Source organism: Meriones unguiculatus, chromosome 15 (assembly GCF_030254825.1).
Source record: "Meriones unguiculatus strain TT.TT164.6M chromosome 15, Bangor_MerUng_6.1, whole genome shotgun sequence".
Taxonomy (NCBI): Eukaryota; Metazoa; Chordata; class Mammalia; order Rodentia; family Muridae; genus Meriones; species Meriones unguiculatus.
The window spans coordinates 48,458,857-48,474,807 of record NC_083362.1 but is presented as its reverse complement, the minus strand read 5'-3'; the positions used below and the strand labels follow the sequence as shown (position 1 = coordinate 48,474,807).

The 15,951-nt window shown below is 44.4% G+C and overlaps 1 pseudogene; it reads right to left on the bottom strand.

Annotated features, from left to right (window-relative positions):
- Nucleotides 1-6,683: 6,683 nt before the first annotated feature.
- LOC110554771 (small ribosomal subunit protein eS6-like) lies at nt 6,684-7,414 on the bottom strand (annotated as a pseudogene).
- Between the last annotated feature and the right edge of the window lie 8,537 nt (nt 7,415-15,951).

The window sequence follows — 15,951 nt, the reverse complement described above, 5'->3', positions numbered from 1 at the left end:
GCTCCTAAGAGACAGCAAGCAGACCTCGAGAAACAAAATAACTAACAATCAAATACAAAACATCAGACAAGTTGAAGAACCTATTTATCTGCCCCAGTAATTGCCCACGATTAATTTGTAGCCATGTCGGCTTCATCCCATCACGTCATTTCCCAGTTGATGCTGCTGCACGAATACCAAGTTGCCTGAGATGAAGAAGCCTTTCCAGAAGTAAGTTATCTTCTCTACAGCAGGAGCACCCCACTAACACAACGCCTCTCGCCCTCTGTTTTCATTATTGCCCTTCCAGTGAAGAATCCTTTCAGACATTGTTTTCCCCTAATGGCCACCCTATGGATTTCCGATGCCGCTGTATACTTGCTTGTGCAATTGTACAAGCATCCATGCTTTATACATTAAAAGGTAATCTTACACACACACACACAACCGATTTTCACCCGTGTGTGTGGGGGGGGTGATTTCTCCTCGGTTGAGAATGCATGATTTAGATAGAGCATAGGAAGTGCATCCTTCATGTGGCTGCTAGCTGTGGGTGACAAGGCACGCACAGATGAGCGCTCCACAGAGGAGGAAGCATCTGTTTTAGTGGTTAAGTTCTTCTTTCGGTGTTTCATTTCATTTCTTTTATTCTGTCTTTATTCATAACTGAGTTTGTGTTTCTCATTAAAATGCCGTGTGCCCCAGCACCAGACTGGGTCTAAAGAGATCAGAGTCTCATTTTTCAGGTATGCTATTAAACCGTTACGGCGAACAATCTTTTCTTTTTATAGTTATTAGCAGCTTCTTATTTTTAAATTTTTGTTGGTTCTTTATGAGTTTCACATCATGCACCTCATCTTCCTGGCCCCTCATATTCACCCTTCACCCGTGCAACCTTTCCCCCAAATAAAAAAACATACACACAAACATATATACACATACAAAGCATAGAAAAATCTCATACTGGAAGCTGTAGTATATCACAGTGTGTCCCACAGTATATTCTCCTGTCTATGCTCGTAAATATTCATTGGTCTGGCTCAAGGTCTCTGCCTTCTGTGACACCATCAATGTCAGATCCCCATTGGGACTCCTCCCAGTTTATCCTGTTGCTGGCCTATGTCGTGGAGATCCTGCAGCTTTGGATCAGCAGGACTGGTCCTTTCACGCAGCCCTGTCATTCACAGATGACATAGATTTGGGGGTGGGCCAACTCAGAGCCCTGGATCTGGGCCTGAGTAGTAGTTGAACTGATCAGCACACCGGCTCTCCCTTGTCCTCACTATCACCTCCCTTATCCTAGCACTGCTCGGCTAGGCTACCCAACACCGCCATCAGCAAGAGGCAGGGTCAGCTCTTCTGACTCCCAGAGGTGGCGAGGGGAAAGGGTGTCACCCCTGCACCCACACCACTTCACTGCAAACACATGGCTGGGCCAGCTCTCCTGCTCTTTCACCCTTGGGACCAGCTCACCTGCACCCCCTTCACCAGGGCCAGCTCTACTGAGCTGCTCAGGGGAGGTACAGGGCCTACTTTCCACAGTGCTGCAGCCAGTGAGGGACAGGGCCAGCTCTCCTGCTCTCACGACCTGGGGGCCAGCTCTCCCGACTTCCAGAGTCTCCCTGATGCTAGCCACCAGTGAGAGATGGGGCCAACTCTCCAGAGTGCCACAGCCAGTGAGAAGCCTAGCCAGTTCTGCACAGCACCTGGACATCCACATGGTCAGAGTGGCTGCCCCTACCAGAGATGTCCCCATGTTATCCAGTGGTAATATGAGCCTCAGACACTGACACTGAGCCCGGCTACTGAGTAGCCACAGAACTAGACATGGCCCTCAGCAGCAGCTTGGGCTGGAACTTCACCACAGCCTCAGGTAGCAGGGCTGGCCACTCACAGAAGGCTGCTCCTCTTCACCTGAAATCTCCAGTTCCATCTCTCTTCAGAATGTTCAAGCTGCTCTGCTTCTCTTTCTCTCCCATCTGTCTGCCACATGCTTGCATGCTGTGATGGCCCCACTGCAGGCTGGTCCCTGGGTGACATCCTCCATCTGGACCACCTATGCTCTGTCCTGGAGGCCAGGTCTGCAGGTGACAGGTCTTTGTCTTGCTCCTCCCTCACTGTGCGTGCTGCATGGTGGTAGGCAGGGCTCTGTGTGTCTCTGGCCCATCCTGTGCCACTGGGCAGAGGACAGGTCTGTGGTTGTCTTTCCCTACCGATACAGCGTGGTATGGCAGAATTCAGGTCTCTGTCTGTCTTACTCCTGCTGCAGCTGCACTGCCTGGATTTGATTGATTCGATTTGATTTGATTTGCTTTTTATGAGTCCGAGGCATAAAAGAGCTTTGGCCACCAAACCAGGCATCAAGCTAGGATGCACAGAGGATTGTCATCAGTCTGCTCCTGACTCATATATAAGAACAACACCATCAACAAGGTATCTCCCTGCCTATTTGCCAGGGGGCATATTCAGTTTCTTTAACCTGAAAAATAAAAGTATCTGTTAATAGTTTTGTCTAGAATTACTGTACCTTTTTTTTTCTGCACCATCTTGCCTCCATCCTGTTTTACTGTCAATAGCATATGTGCTGATAACATTAGTATCATGATTCACATGTCCAAATGACATTATTCAGAAGGAATATAGAAAGAAAGAAAGAAAGAAAGAAAGAAAGAAAGAAAGAAAGAAAGAAAGAAAGAAAGAAAGAAAGAAAGGAAGGAAGGAAGGAAGGAAGGAAGGGGAGATGGAAGGGGAGAGAAAGGAGGGAGAGGGGAGGAGAGGAGAGGAGAGAAAAGGAGGGAAGAGAAGAGGAGGGGAGGCTTCTTATATCTTAAAATTTCAAAGGCCACCGTGAAACACCAATGTAATAGTAATAATCATTCTATTGTATTAGAGAGGTCAGCTTGCTCCTCCAGTGTTAATATCTAATACTGAGAAGTTACCTCAATTTATTTTCATGGACCTGTAACCAGAAAAAAAAAAAACTGTTAATTCTGTGTATAATTTGTGTCTAGCCTGACATTTGGAGAACAGAGAAAATTTCTGATGCTCTTTATTTTTCTACTTTGTCTTGTCCTTCAGAGCTTTCAGTGTATAGGAATAATGTTCCTCTGTACAGGTGTTATCAATAGCAAATCTCCAAAATGTTTATTTAAAAATTTATATAATAATATCAGAACAACTGGGAGGGAATCTGAATACTAGTTATAATTAACTGGTATTTATTTACGAAAAGAGTAGGTCTTGATATTAGGACTGAGCCAGGACAGAAAGCTAAAATATCAAAAAGAGCAATGTTTTACATCCCTGTCCCAAAAGAAAGTATGCATCTTAGGTATAAAATATTAATTATTGTAGGGAAATAAAAGGGAAAAATGATAGAAATACAAAATACCATTCTTATAGACATCCAAAAATTCAGCAAAACCTTTGCTTTTGATACGGTAAAATCTTTTATTTTGATATTTGAACCTATATTATTTCTTTTGGTAGAAATGGAATTTATGTAGTTATAAGTTGATATATAAAATTCTCTTTCTCTCTCACACCGTGCATTCCATAAGAACCAGAACCTGTGGAGTCAGCTCACCACCACAGCCCACGGCAAGCACAGAGCCTGTACATATTAAATGCCCAAGGCTCATACTTAGAAGAAATAAACAAATCCAGTGGGAGGAAAAATGTTTTGACATGACTCTTTTTCTCAGCGCAAAGATACTGTGAAAATATCTATCACTTTTTCTTACCTGTCTCAACAACTTCTCCTTCTCCTTCTCCTTCTCCTTCTCCTTCTCCTTCTCCTCCTCCTCCTCCTCCTCCTCCTCCTCCTCCTCCTCCTCCTCCTTCTCCTCCTTCTCCTTCTCCTTTCCTTCCCCTTCCCCTTCCTCTTCCTCCTCCTCTTCCTCCTCCTCCTTCTATTTCTCCTCCTCCTCCTCCTCCTTCTTCTTCTGCAGCTGCTGCTGCTTTCACATATGTTCATGCTTGTGTTTATGCTTATTCCTATTCATCTCATCCCAGAGCTATGTTGTATTCAACAGAGTTCACCAAGGCATGGTCCCAACCTCATGTGACTTAAAACCTGTTGGGGAAACAGACTTGAAACAAAAAACTCACCATAGAGCAACATGTGAGGGACAGTTCCTATGTAAGGGGAAAGAGGAAGCAATCCACCTGTCTCCTGCAGCGATATGAATTGTGCTTTGGCAGGCAACCGTCTACGGATGACAGGAAATAAACCTTTCAGAACTGAATTTTTGTTTTTATAATCAGTTCATTGAAAATGAAGCCTGTGCTGGATAGTTTTATGTCAATTTAACACAGACTAAAGTCATTTGAGAGGAGGAAACCTCAACTGGGAAAGCGCCTCCATCAAACAGGGCTATAGGTAAGCCCATAGGGCATTTTCTTAATTAGTGATTGACAGGGAGAAAGCTGGGCACGATGGCACATCCTTGTAACCCAGCACTTGTGAGGCAGAGGCAGGAAGATTTCTTTGAGTTTGAAGCCAGCCTGGTCTACAAAGTGAGCTCCAGGACAGCCAAGAATACACAGAGAAACCCTTTTTTGGGGGGGTGAGGGGAGGACAGGGAAGGGCCCATTGTGGGAGTTGTCATCAGTGGGCAGGTGGTCCTGGGTGCTATATATAAGCAGGCTGAGCGAGCTGAAGGGAACACGCTCCTCTGTGGCCTCTGCATCAGTCCTGTTTGAGTTCGTGTCCTGGCTTCCTCCACTGATGGACTATGATGTGGAAGTGTAAGCCAAATAAACCGTTTCCTTCCCGGCTTGCTTTTGGTCTGGTGTTTTATCATCACAGCAATCGTAATCCTGACTGAAACAAAACCAAACTAATTTGACTGCTTTGTCCATCTAATCTCTTTAAGTTCTTGATTTAAGCATCACTCAGAAGTATCTCTACTGATCCCATTGTTCACACACACACACACACACACACACACACACACACACACACACTGGTTTAAGCAGTTAGCTGAGACCTTCCACTAGACTAGGAAGCCTATGAGATCAAAAAAAAATATCTCTAGTCTCTTGATTATTATAAATTCAGAACCTGCAACTATTTCTCATGCACAGTAAGTACTCAGGAAATATTTGATGAAAAACTCCTTTACCAGTGTATTTTTTTCTCTCTTTTAAACAATTTATCTCCCTCTTCCATTCAATTAATAGAACATTTATTTCCCTCCTTAAATAATATTATTTGCCTTTTCTTGTAAGACTTTTTCCCCTAATTGCCCCAGGCACCATCTCTCAATACCTGGGAATGAAGTGCGTCTTTCTAATTTGTACCCAGGGGAGACCTGACCCCAAGGAGCATGCCTAAGGTTGCTTTCTCTGCTCCCTCGCAAGAGGCGAGTCTATTTGTAGGCTCCCGGAACTGTTTCCCCACGGGGTTTCTCCTGCCTTCTGTATACACAGAATCCAAAGCATTTAGGCTGAAAAGGAAGACTTTCTTTTGGAGAGTAGTTTAAAATGAATGTTCTCAGGGGACTGGCAACAGGTCAGCATTCACTTTCTATGCCCAAAATTAATTCTTATGCTCTGCTTTCACTTACAAGAAGGAGGGGAAGGAGAAGAGTAGGGTCCAGGTTGAAGGCTTAAAGTGGCGCAGATGCTTAAAAATAGAAATGGAGGAAGGACCCTGAAAGTGTTCTAGTCCTGAGGCACCAGAAGTCTCTGAAGCCAGTGGCTCCTAAGTTTGGTGCCTCCTCGGGTCATTCTGGCAACCAGGGAAAGATATTTTAAGTCATGGCAAAGCATGCTGGCAACCTCAAAAACCACACCCTTTGAAAGTTAACCTTGTCTGCCAGCATGGGGCAAGTCTGACAGAGACACGGGGCAGGAAAAAAAAGGGCAGTGCCATGGGCTTGCCAACCCCACAGAAATGCTGTTGACTTCTTTTAAAACACATGTGATTCGGACAAGTGGCTTATTCTTTTATTTACTAAATGTTCTAAAAACTGGAAGAGTCAATCAAATGTGGGTGTTTCCAGCTGTCCAGATGTGTCCTAGATTCGGCTTGAATGTGAGGGAGAGACTCGATTGATTTAAATATGGAGTGTTTTTTCACAGTAGTAATAACATTTCTGAATTATATGCAGTCTTTCACATGACCCTTGAAGAAAACAAAGAGTATATATAGTTACTGAGGAGGAATAATATTGGTTCTTATAAATATTAGCTAAAAGTAGACACAGCATTAAATAAAAGGAGTTTAAAGTTTCCCTTACTAGCTTAAGGTTTCATACATATAAGATGAGCTAGGCGTGGTGGTTAATGTTTGTAATCATGACACTCAGGAGGCTGAGGCAGGAGGATTGCTATAACTTAGGCCAGCCTGGGCAGTATATTGTATTTAAGGCTAGAGCCTATTGGGGGAGGGGGAAGGAAGCGGATAAATGAATAAAAAATGACAACCAAAAGAAAATGTAGGGGTTTTTCTTAATATTAGATATCTATTTTCTGTTGCAGTTGTAATACATAAAATGTTATGAACTGTTATATCAGTTTTTAACAACTAATGGAAATGGAATGTCCTAAGGTTTCCTGTTGGTTCTTATTCCAACTGAAAATAAAAATTAATTTTAGTTTCTCTCTCTCTCTCCCCCTCTCCCTCTCTGTCTTTCTTTCTTCAGGGTTCAACCATTTTTTTTGTTCCTCTTAAAGATTCATTTTTGACTGGACTCCGATCAGAAGTAGCAGCTTTCAGCAGGGAAAGCTTTCAGCATTCTCTTGGCAATCCGTTCTCAGCATTTGTCTCTGGCTTCCTTCATTCTCTTGGCCAAAAGCTTAGCACATTCTGTAGCCTCCTCCTTATTTTCCTTAGTGCATTGTTTCTTCAGAGCAATATGTCAGCACTTGTGTTGCAGGACGCATGGAGCAACAAGACATGCTCTGGTCCTGGGCTTCTCATCTTCTTTGTTTTAGGACTTTCTGACAGCACATCAGTGGACATCATCCTCTTTAAAGAGATTGAGAAGCTTTCAGATCCTACTAGGTTCATTTGGGCCTAATGGCTGAGGCACAATAATATCCAACAATTAAGGAATATCCCTCTCACCTTTTTTTTTTTTTTTTAATAATAACTAAGTTGAGAAAACTCAGATTGCCATTCATAATGCATCTTTGAACAGACTTGCTCTTCCTCTCTCTGGTTCTCCCTGGTCTATAACAAGAATGCCCCTTACTCAGTAGCAGGCACCCTCTTACCATGGGTCAAGATGCCTTGTTTCATGGGGAAACCTTGTCTGGGGTTCCCATCACTGATTCAGACCATGTAACTCTTCCGCTCTTCATCAAAAGCCTCTTCGGCTACTTCTATCGTCATGTGCTCTTCATGGGAAGCACATAGCTTGCATTCATTGTGCATTTCAATGAGCTCCTGACAGCCGGTGACTGTGAAGGAGATGTTCCTCTTCATCATGACATGGCTAACTCCCTAGAGGTGCCACAAAAAAAAAAAAAAAAAGAGTTGAAGAGAGGAATGCTACCTCATCAGCTCTTGACTTGATATCAGCAGGTAGGAAATTTCTAAATGACCCAGATTTTAGTATCAGTTCTGGCACTTTCTGTTCACTTGGAAAACAAACCAAAATTCTTATTACAAGATGGAAAACCCGATATATCTGTGTCTGAATGATACAACAAATTGACCAAAACATCAGTTTTGCACTTCAAATATGTATAATTTTTTTTGCTGATTAAGTAAAGACCAAATTAATTTCTCTAAGATTCCTGTGGGGTGTGTGTGTGTGTGTGTGTGTGTGTGTGTGTGTGTGTGTGTTTCTGTATGTGTGCAAGTGTATAGGTGTGCATGGCTGTGCAGGTCAGAGATTGACAGCAGTGTTTTCCTATTTGCTTCTTCACCTTTTTAGACAGGGTCTTTGACTGACCCTGGAGCTTGCTGATTGGCTAGCCTCGGGCTGGGCAGCAAGCCCTAACAATCCTCCTGTCTCTTCCCCAACTCCACCTGCAGTGCTGGGATTGAGGGGACTCATGCTTGTGTGGTGAGCACTTTACCAACTGAACCACCTCCCCTAGTTCCAAAGATTCCTCTTCCTACCAATATTCCACCTGTAGTGATTTGAATAATGTCCCCCATCTAGGGTCTTCAGGTGATGGCATTGTTTGAGGAGACTAGGAGGTATGGACATTTTGGAGTATGTCACTGTGGATGGCTTTGAGAATTTTAAGACTCATGCAGTTTCCAGTTCACTGTCTGCTTCAATCTTGCAAGTCCGAGATGTGAGCTCTCAACTTCCTGTTCCTGCTGCCATGCCTGCTACCAGCTGCCCTGTTCTGCTATCATGGACTACAACCCTGTAGAACTGCAAGCCAAAATAAAGCCTTTCGACCGTGACCATGACCATGACCATGACCATGACCATGGTCATAATGTTCTGTCGAAGTAATTAAAAAGTGACTGATATACCAAATGCAGATGGAAAACCACTTGGGTGGCACCAGGGCGCATGTCCGCCTAAGTACACAGCCCAGTAGCTTCCTCTCCGAAGTCTTCTAAGGTCTCTGGAACCTCTTAAGCCTAGAAAATTCAGCAATTTAATTCTGTGTTTGTTTTGTTTTCACAAGAGTGTAACAGTAAACCAAACAAGAAGGAGGAAATACTGAAAATACATCTGCTGATATTTCAAATATATGATAATACTCAAAGGTATAATCTTGTACCTTATAAAGAAAACAAAGTACTTGAACCTAGACACTTGAATGAAGTCACTGCAGAAGATGAGAAGATAAACTAAGAAAAGGATTAAGTCTGAATCCTTTATGTCAGTGACAGTATGGACCAAGTTCCTTACTGTAAGTAGATAGGTTTCTACAAGCCATAAAGAAATGATTCACAGTGACGCCTACAATTCTGAAGCCTTTGGAAGGTTCAAGTCTTAAAGCAAAGCCAGCCTTGGATTCCAACTTAGAACTGTGCAGACGGAGCCAGCCATAAGGCTTGCCATCTGGTCAAAAACCAAACTCACTCTGGCTCTCTCGTGAATCCGGGCAGAGAAATCTGAAACACAACCCAGTCCCTTGTGGTTGATATTGGTTGTCACCTGGAATCTTCTAGGAAACAGAGCCGTGGCTGCACCTCTGCAGGAGATGTAGACTGGGTTGCCGAGGTGGAAAGACTCCCCCTAAATGTGGGTAGCCTCATTTGATGGACTGGTGTCCCAGACTGAATGAAAAAGAGAAAGTGAGCTGAGTCCCATTGGTTTTCCTCTGCTTTCTCAGGACAGATACAGTGTAGTAGCCTCCTAGATCTCCTGCCGCCATGATTTTCTGACCCGCAGAGTGTGCGCCGAAGTAAACCCTTCCTTCCCTCCTTTTTTCCTTCCGTGTTTTTGTCAAGTATTCTGTCACAGCAATAGGAGAAGAATCCAATACAGTAACCATTGACCTTTTGTGTCACAAGACAAAACACATAATTCTTTGATGAGTTTCACTTCTATTTTTCTGAATGATCCACCATTGTTTAGAGGAAAAACAATATTTAACCTTTCCAGAAAGCACATTAAGTGGAAATTTAATTCTAGATTCAGGACAGTAAGTATGTGGTTCTAAACACTGTGATTGATGTGCGTGTATGTGTGTGTAAGAGAGAGAGAGTTTTCTGTTGCTGTGGTCCAAAAAAAAAAAGAAGAAAAATCTGAGAAAATAAATTTGAAGAAAGCTTTATTTCAGGGGGTTTAGTCTGTGGTCATTTGACTCCATCACTTCTAGACCCAGAGGGAAGTCCACCCTAGTGGAGAGCACAGAGATGAACAAAAGCTACTCCCCTCATATGTAAATCCTTATCTTTCTTAAAGCTATAAACATGGTTGGGACAAGGGCCACTCTTTAACTCACTTCCAGAATATTACAAGCTGTCCTGTTTTTAAGAGGGGCTAGATGGATTAGTTACTTTTCTGTTGAAACCATGACCAAGGCAACATTAAAAGTGTTTGTTTGGACTCACAGCTTCATGGGGCTGGCCTCCGTGATAGCAGAGCGAAGGAGTGATAATGGGACCAGCTGAGAGCTCACATCTGGATCTACAAACAGGAAGCAAAGAGCACACTGGCAATGTCTCAAGTCCTTTGAAACTTTAAAGCTCCTACCTCCCCCCCCCCCCCCCCCCCGCTGTGGTACACAACAAGGCCACGCCTCCTAATCCTTCCAACTAGGGACAAATACAAGTATTTGAGCCTCTGAGGGCCATTCTCATTCTCATTCAAAGCACCACAGCAATAAATAGCAGATGTTAGTTCACTTCCTGGATAAAGCCGGTCTGATTTCGTTCCACAGACATTTATGTTTCTCCTCTAGACTGAAAAGACTGGCCTGACATAAAGGGCAACTTATTTTTCAGAACATCCTGCTGACAGCTCACCGCGTGTAAGCCTCGAAGATTCCCTTGCATGTCTTTTGACCATGCCTCTTCTTTTTTTTTTAATTTTTATTTTTTATATTAATTACGGGTTATTTACTTTGTATCCCAGCCGTAGCCCCCTCCCTCATTCCTTCCCAATCCCTCCCTCCCTCATCTCCTCCCTGCCCCTCTCTAAGTCCACTGGTAGGAGAGGTCCTCTTCCCCTTCCATCTGACTCTAGTTTATCAGGTCTCATCAGGACTGGCTGCAATGTTCTCCTCTGTGGCCTAGCAAGGCTACAATTTCCCCGAGAGGTGGGGGGAGGTCAAAGAGCCCAACCTTGCAGAGTGCAGGGAATCATATGAAAGAAGGGGGAGTTAGTAAGACCTGGAGAGGATGGGAGCGCCACGAGGACCAAATATATCTGGGCACAGGGGACTTTTCTGAAGCTGATTCTCCAACCAAGGACCATGCATGGATATAACCTAGAACCCCTGCTCAGACATAGTCCATGGCAGCTCAGCATCCAAGTGGGTTTCCCTGGTAAGAGGAACAGGGACTGTGTCTGACATGATCTCAGTGGACATGCCTCTTCTATTTTCTTTACTTATGGATAAGTTAAACACCACACACATACAATTGTTGTGAGTTAAGGATTCATGTAACTCATGCTCTCCTTCAGTATTTCTGTACCAACCCAGACACTTATTAACATTAACTCCATGAAAAAATAAAATCCAAGTAGGGCTGAGGAGATGGCTCAGCGCTTGCTATATAAGCATGAGGACTTGGTTTTAGATCCCCAGAACACATATAAGAAGCCAGGTGCAGGAGCATGCCTGTAACCCCAGTGCCTGGTGGAGGGGCAGACCCAGATGGACCCAGGGGCTTTCTGGCCAGCCAGTCTGGCAGAAACACGGAACTCTGGGTTCAGTGAGAAGCCCTGTAGCAAAAATAAGGTGGAGAGCAATAGAGGAAAGGCTTTCAGCATTGACCTCTGACCCTCACATGCACAGGCACAGAAGAACACGGCTTGTGTACATATGTGCATGCACAGAAACACGCCATCCACATATGCATATAAAAATGTCTGCCAAGTCATGAGTCAGCTTTCACTACACCTAATGAGAACCTTCTAAAATGGTCTCCCTATTTTCACCTTCATTTTGAAAGGAAGATAATCTACTCAAGAGCCGTGATCTCACTGGCCTCAGAAATCCTGGCCAAGAGCTCCAGGGAAGGTTAGATGGTTACATCAGGTATAGCAAGCCTTGGCCAGCGCAAAAACCTATAGGGACATGCCAAAGCTCGTCATTAAATGCAATGCTAAATGTGTTTCGATGCCAGAAGGAAAATCTCAAAAGTTGGAACTCAACAAGCTCCCAACCTCTGTTCTCTGTAGCATCGCGAAGTAATTTATTCTCCAAGTAGAATAATCATCTGTTTTCTAAACCAGTGGTTCTTAAAATACAAGGTTGCTAACCCCAAAGCACCATTATTACCTAGGCGCTCGTTAGAAGGGCAGGTTATCTGCCACGCCCCACCTGCTGAAGCAGGCTCGCCAGGTGCAGGGACCCAGAAGTCCTGTTGGAACAAGCCCTCCCAGGAATCCTAATGCATGTCAGCTTTGCCAGTCACAGCTACATGTGCTCTGTGATCTAGAGCATTCAACTCCTCCAGGATCATGTAAGAAATGCAGACTCTCAGGCCCAATCCAGACCTATGGAGCCAGAAACTCCACCATGGCAGTCCCTGGGTGATCTGCCTAAATCTTCTGCTCCCACAGCGTCACAGACACAGTCTAACACGCCTGCCTTTACCCAGTCCTGGAGATCTGAGGTCGTGTCATCCTGCTTGCATGGCAGGCAATTTACCAACTGGGCTGTCTCCCACACTTTCCGTATGCAGTCCTCCCAGTGACCTTGTGGACCAAGTATGGCGGTAAATTTCATTTTACACATGAGACACAGGAGGGCAGACAGTTGACCAAATGCCACAAAGCCAGCAAACAGGGTGAAAGACCAAAGATAAGCAGCGATTGTTATGTAGAGTAGGCGCAGTATAGCGGTAAGTTCCCTGAGGGGATAGCTACCTCCGCTGCATTCTTTCCCGCCTTCCGGTTCCGGGTGGGTACGTGACCCTGCTCACAATCTGCCTTCCCGCCTTCCCTGTTCTGGGTACGTGACTTAACTACGGCTTTGTTCAAACCACCCAATCAGAACCCTGTAACTGCTTCTCGCTTCTGTAACCGCGCCTCCTGTTCCCAAGCCCTATAAAAACCCATCACCCTAACCGAGAGGCGCGCAAGTCCTCCGATAGGCTTGGTCGCCCCGGGTACCCGTGTATCAAAATAAACCTCTTGCGGTTTGCATCCGAAGGCTGGTCTCGCTGTTCCTTGGGAAGCGGGGTCTCCCCGTCTAGATAGGCTCCTGGGAGTCTTTCAAGGGAATCCAGGATGGGACTCGGGTAGTTCAAATCTGAACTGCAGGCTCCTGGCCACCATCTACAGCAAGTAATTCTGATTGTAATTCCATCAGCTTCCCCCACACATAATACTGCCCCCTAATAATTCATTCATAGTGACCAGCTGAGCCTTTCCCTAAAACTAAAGTAATGTATGCATATGTTTTACCTGGTTAAAAAAAAATATATATATATATATATAGAGAGAGAGAGAGAGAGAGAGGTATATTTTTATACCAACTTTGACCTGTTGAGACTTACGGTGCGAGGCTAATGAATGTAGGCATGCTGTACATTCTGAGCAGTGAATAAGTGGATGGCTTTATTATCATATGCTCAGTTTTGCAGGAGCAGAAATGAAATTGCCTGTTTCCATACTGAGACCTCAGGTGTTTCCTGTACATCTATACCCCGAGCTTAGCCCGGGAAAAAGGAAGGGGACGTTCAAAAAATGGAAAGGTGGCTGTAGACATCCTGAAGAGCGAGGCCTTTTTGTGAGGAAGACTTTTCACTGGAATGTATTCAGGAGGACCACAGACTCAAACGGATAGATGTGAGCATGCGGAATGGATATACACAAATAATTAAGCGGTCGAGATTAATCCCCAAAGTGCCAGAACTTCAGAGCTGGCCCGTCCGTGTTTAGATTCCTTTCAGTACTAGCTGCTGAGTACTTACAGCGGGTTGTAGCTGGGGTTCTTCCTTCTTTTTCACACAGGAATGGAGACATAGTCTGGCTTGATACCAGCAGCTGCCTCACTAAGGGTGAGGGAAGTCCAAAGAGCCGGAGGAATCACAGAACCTCCCTCGGCATCACGACCAACTCCCAGAGTCATAGAGTCATAGAGGTCTAGAAGAGCTGATTTGAATGATACGGACTGTCTCTCTGACACTTAGGTGACCCCTCCTTAAATGTCTGCGATTGAGAAGTCCTCAAAAAGTGGCTTGGCTTCATGCATACTACCGGGGGCAGGAGATTTCCTTGGAATTTTTATGGAAAATTATAAATTTCTCACAATGGCTTCCATACACACACACACATATATCTGAGAGCCAGTCCCCCCTCTCCCACGGCTTAAATTTTTGCCTCTCAAAGTTAAAAAAAAAAAATCAGAATTTAATAAATAAATGAAGTGATAGTATCTAGGAAGACAAAGTTAACATATCATCTGTTTAAGTCATGAAGATATTTCATCAACAAAGAAACCACACTTTTAAGTATTTGTTTGGTGTCTGTGTGTGTGTGTGTGTGTGTGTGTGTGTGTGTGTATGCTCGCACCTGAATAAATATGCAAGTGGAAGACAACTTCCAATCTTGTTCCTCAAACACCATCCACCTTTTTATTTTTGAGTCAGGGTCTCTCTCCCACAGGCCTACAGGCCTGAAACTGCCAAGTAGATGAGGCTAGCTGGCCAGCAAGCCCCAAGGATCTGCTGGTCGCCTCCTCCCTGTGCTGGGATCTCACCCTCAGAGTTTTGCTTTTTCCGTGAGTTCTGTGCTCAGGCCCAGGGACCCTTGCCTGCCTGACAAGCACTCCTGACAAGTGAACCAACCACCTGGAGCATCTCCCAAAGCCTCGCCGTCTCTCATCAGGGCTCCAGTACCCAACAGGTTTTCCTTGAAGTGTTTTGAAGAGATCAAACGGTTCCAAAGAAAACCGACTTCATCCCGAACCCCCGGTCAGACTTGGGAGGCTTCTTTGTCAGTAGGATGCTCTAGAATGTCTGGTGAAGTGAGGCAACCTGCGAGGGCCGCAAGTACAGAGACGGGCTATTTTTTTTTCTCTGACCGGATGCCATCTTGAACCGAGGACCCTCCACGGGACATGATCCAAATGTCCAAGGGTCAACGGTCAGTCCAACTGAGATCAAAGCAGCTTTCCTTCAGAGCCCTCAGTTCCTCAGCCTGTTCTTTCAAACAGCAGCTTTCTATGCCAGGGCAGAGAGAAAAGAGGCCAGAAGTGGGCAGGGTTTGGGGGTGGCCGCTCACTTCCTGCCAAGAGGACATGAAAGCAACTCAAGAATGTTCCTTCCCTGTTTGTCCTTCGACTTTTCATCCACATTTAGCTTCCCCTGTCACAGAATAATAATATATTGCTCAGATGTTTTGGTAAAGCATTTTCAAAAGCAAACTCAGGAGTGTTGGAACTACCTTAAAAAAATGAGGAATTAGAAACCTAATTTCTTTTAAAAAAACAAAAAAACAAAACAAAAGAAATTTAAAATGCTTTATTAAACAAATTGGAAATAATTTCTTAGTTAATATGTTCTTACATTTTTTATTGAAAACTGATTTGGGGGAGATGGCTCAGCAGTTAAGAGCACTGGCTGCTCTTCCAGAGGACTGGGGTTCAATTCCCAGCACTCACATGGAAGTGCACACTTGCCTATAACTCCAGTTCCAGGGTATCTGACACCCTCACACAGACATACATGCAGGCAAAACACCAATGCACAAAAAATAAAGATAAATTATAAAATAATTTGGTTTTTTGTTTTGTTTTGGTTTGGTTTTGGGTTTTCGAGACAGGGTTTCTCTGTGTAGCCTTGGCTGTCCTGGACTCACTTTGTAGATCAGAATGGTCTCAAACTCACAGAGCTCCACCTGCATCTGCCTCTCTGAGTGCTGGATTACAGGTGTGCACCACTACAGCTGGCCATAATTTGATTCTTATACAATGCGTTCTGGTTATGATTTCCCCTCCCTCGTCTCCTTCCAGATCCTCCTCGCCTCCCGATTCATCCAACTCCATGCTTTCCCTCTTTCCCTCTCTTTAGAAAACAAACAGGCAAATAAACAGAGAAAAAGAAAGGAAACAAACAGAAAAAGAAAAAGCATGAGAAATACAGGCGGAGACACATGCCTCCACAGAAAACCCAGAACACAAACATTCCTGTGGAGCCTGTGTTACATACTCTCAATTCAATTCTTCCCCTCCCCCACCCCCTGCCTCTCCTGGGAGCAGTTCTTTAAAAAAAAAAAAAAAAGCAATATTGAGTTTATTTTCTTTTTTAATATAATTTTTTATTTATTACATTTTATTCACTTTGAATCCCAGCTGTAGTCCCTACTCTTGTCCCCTCCCAATCCCGCCCTCCCTCCCTCTTCTCACATGCCCCTCCCCCAGTCCACT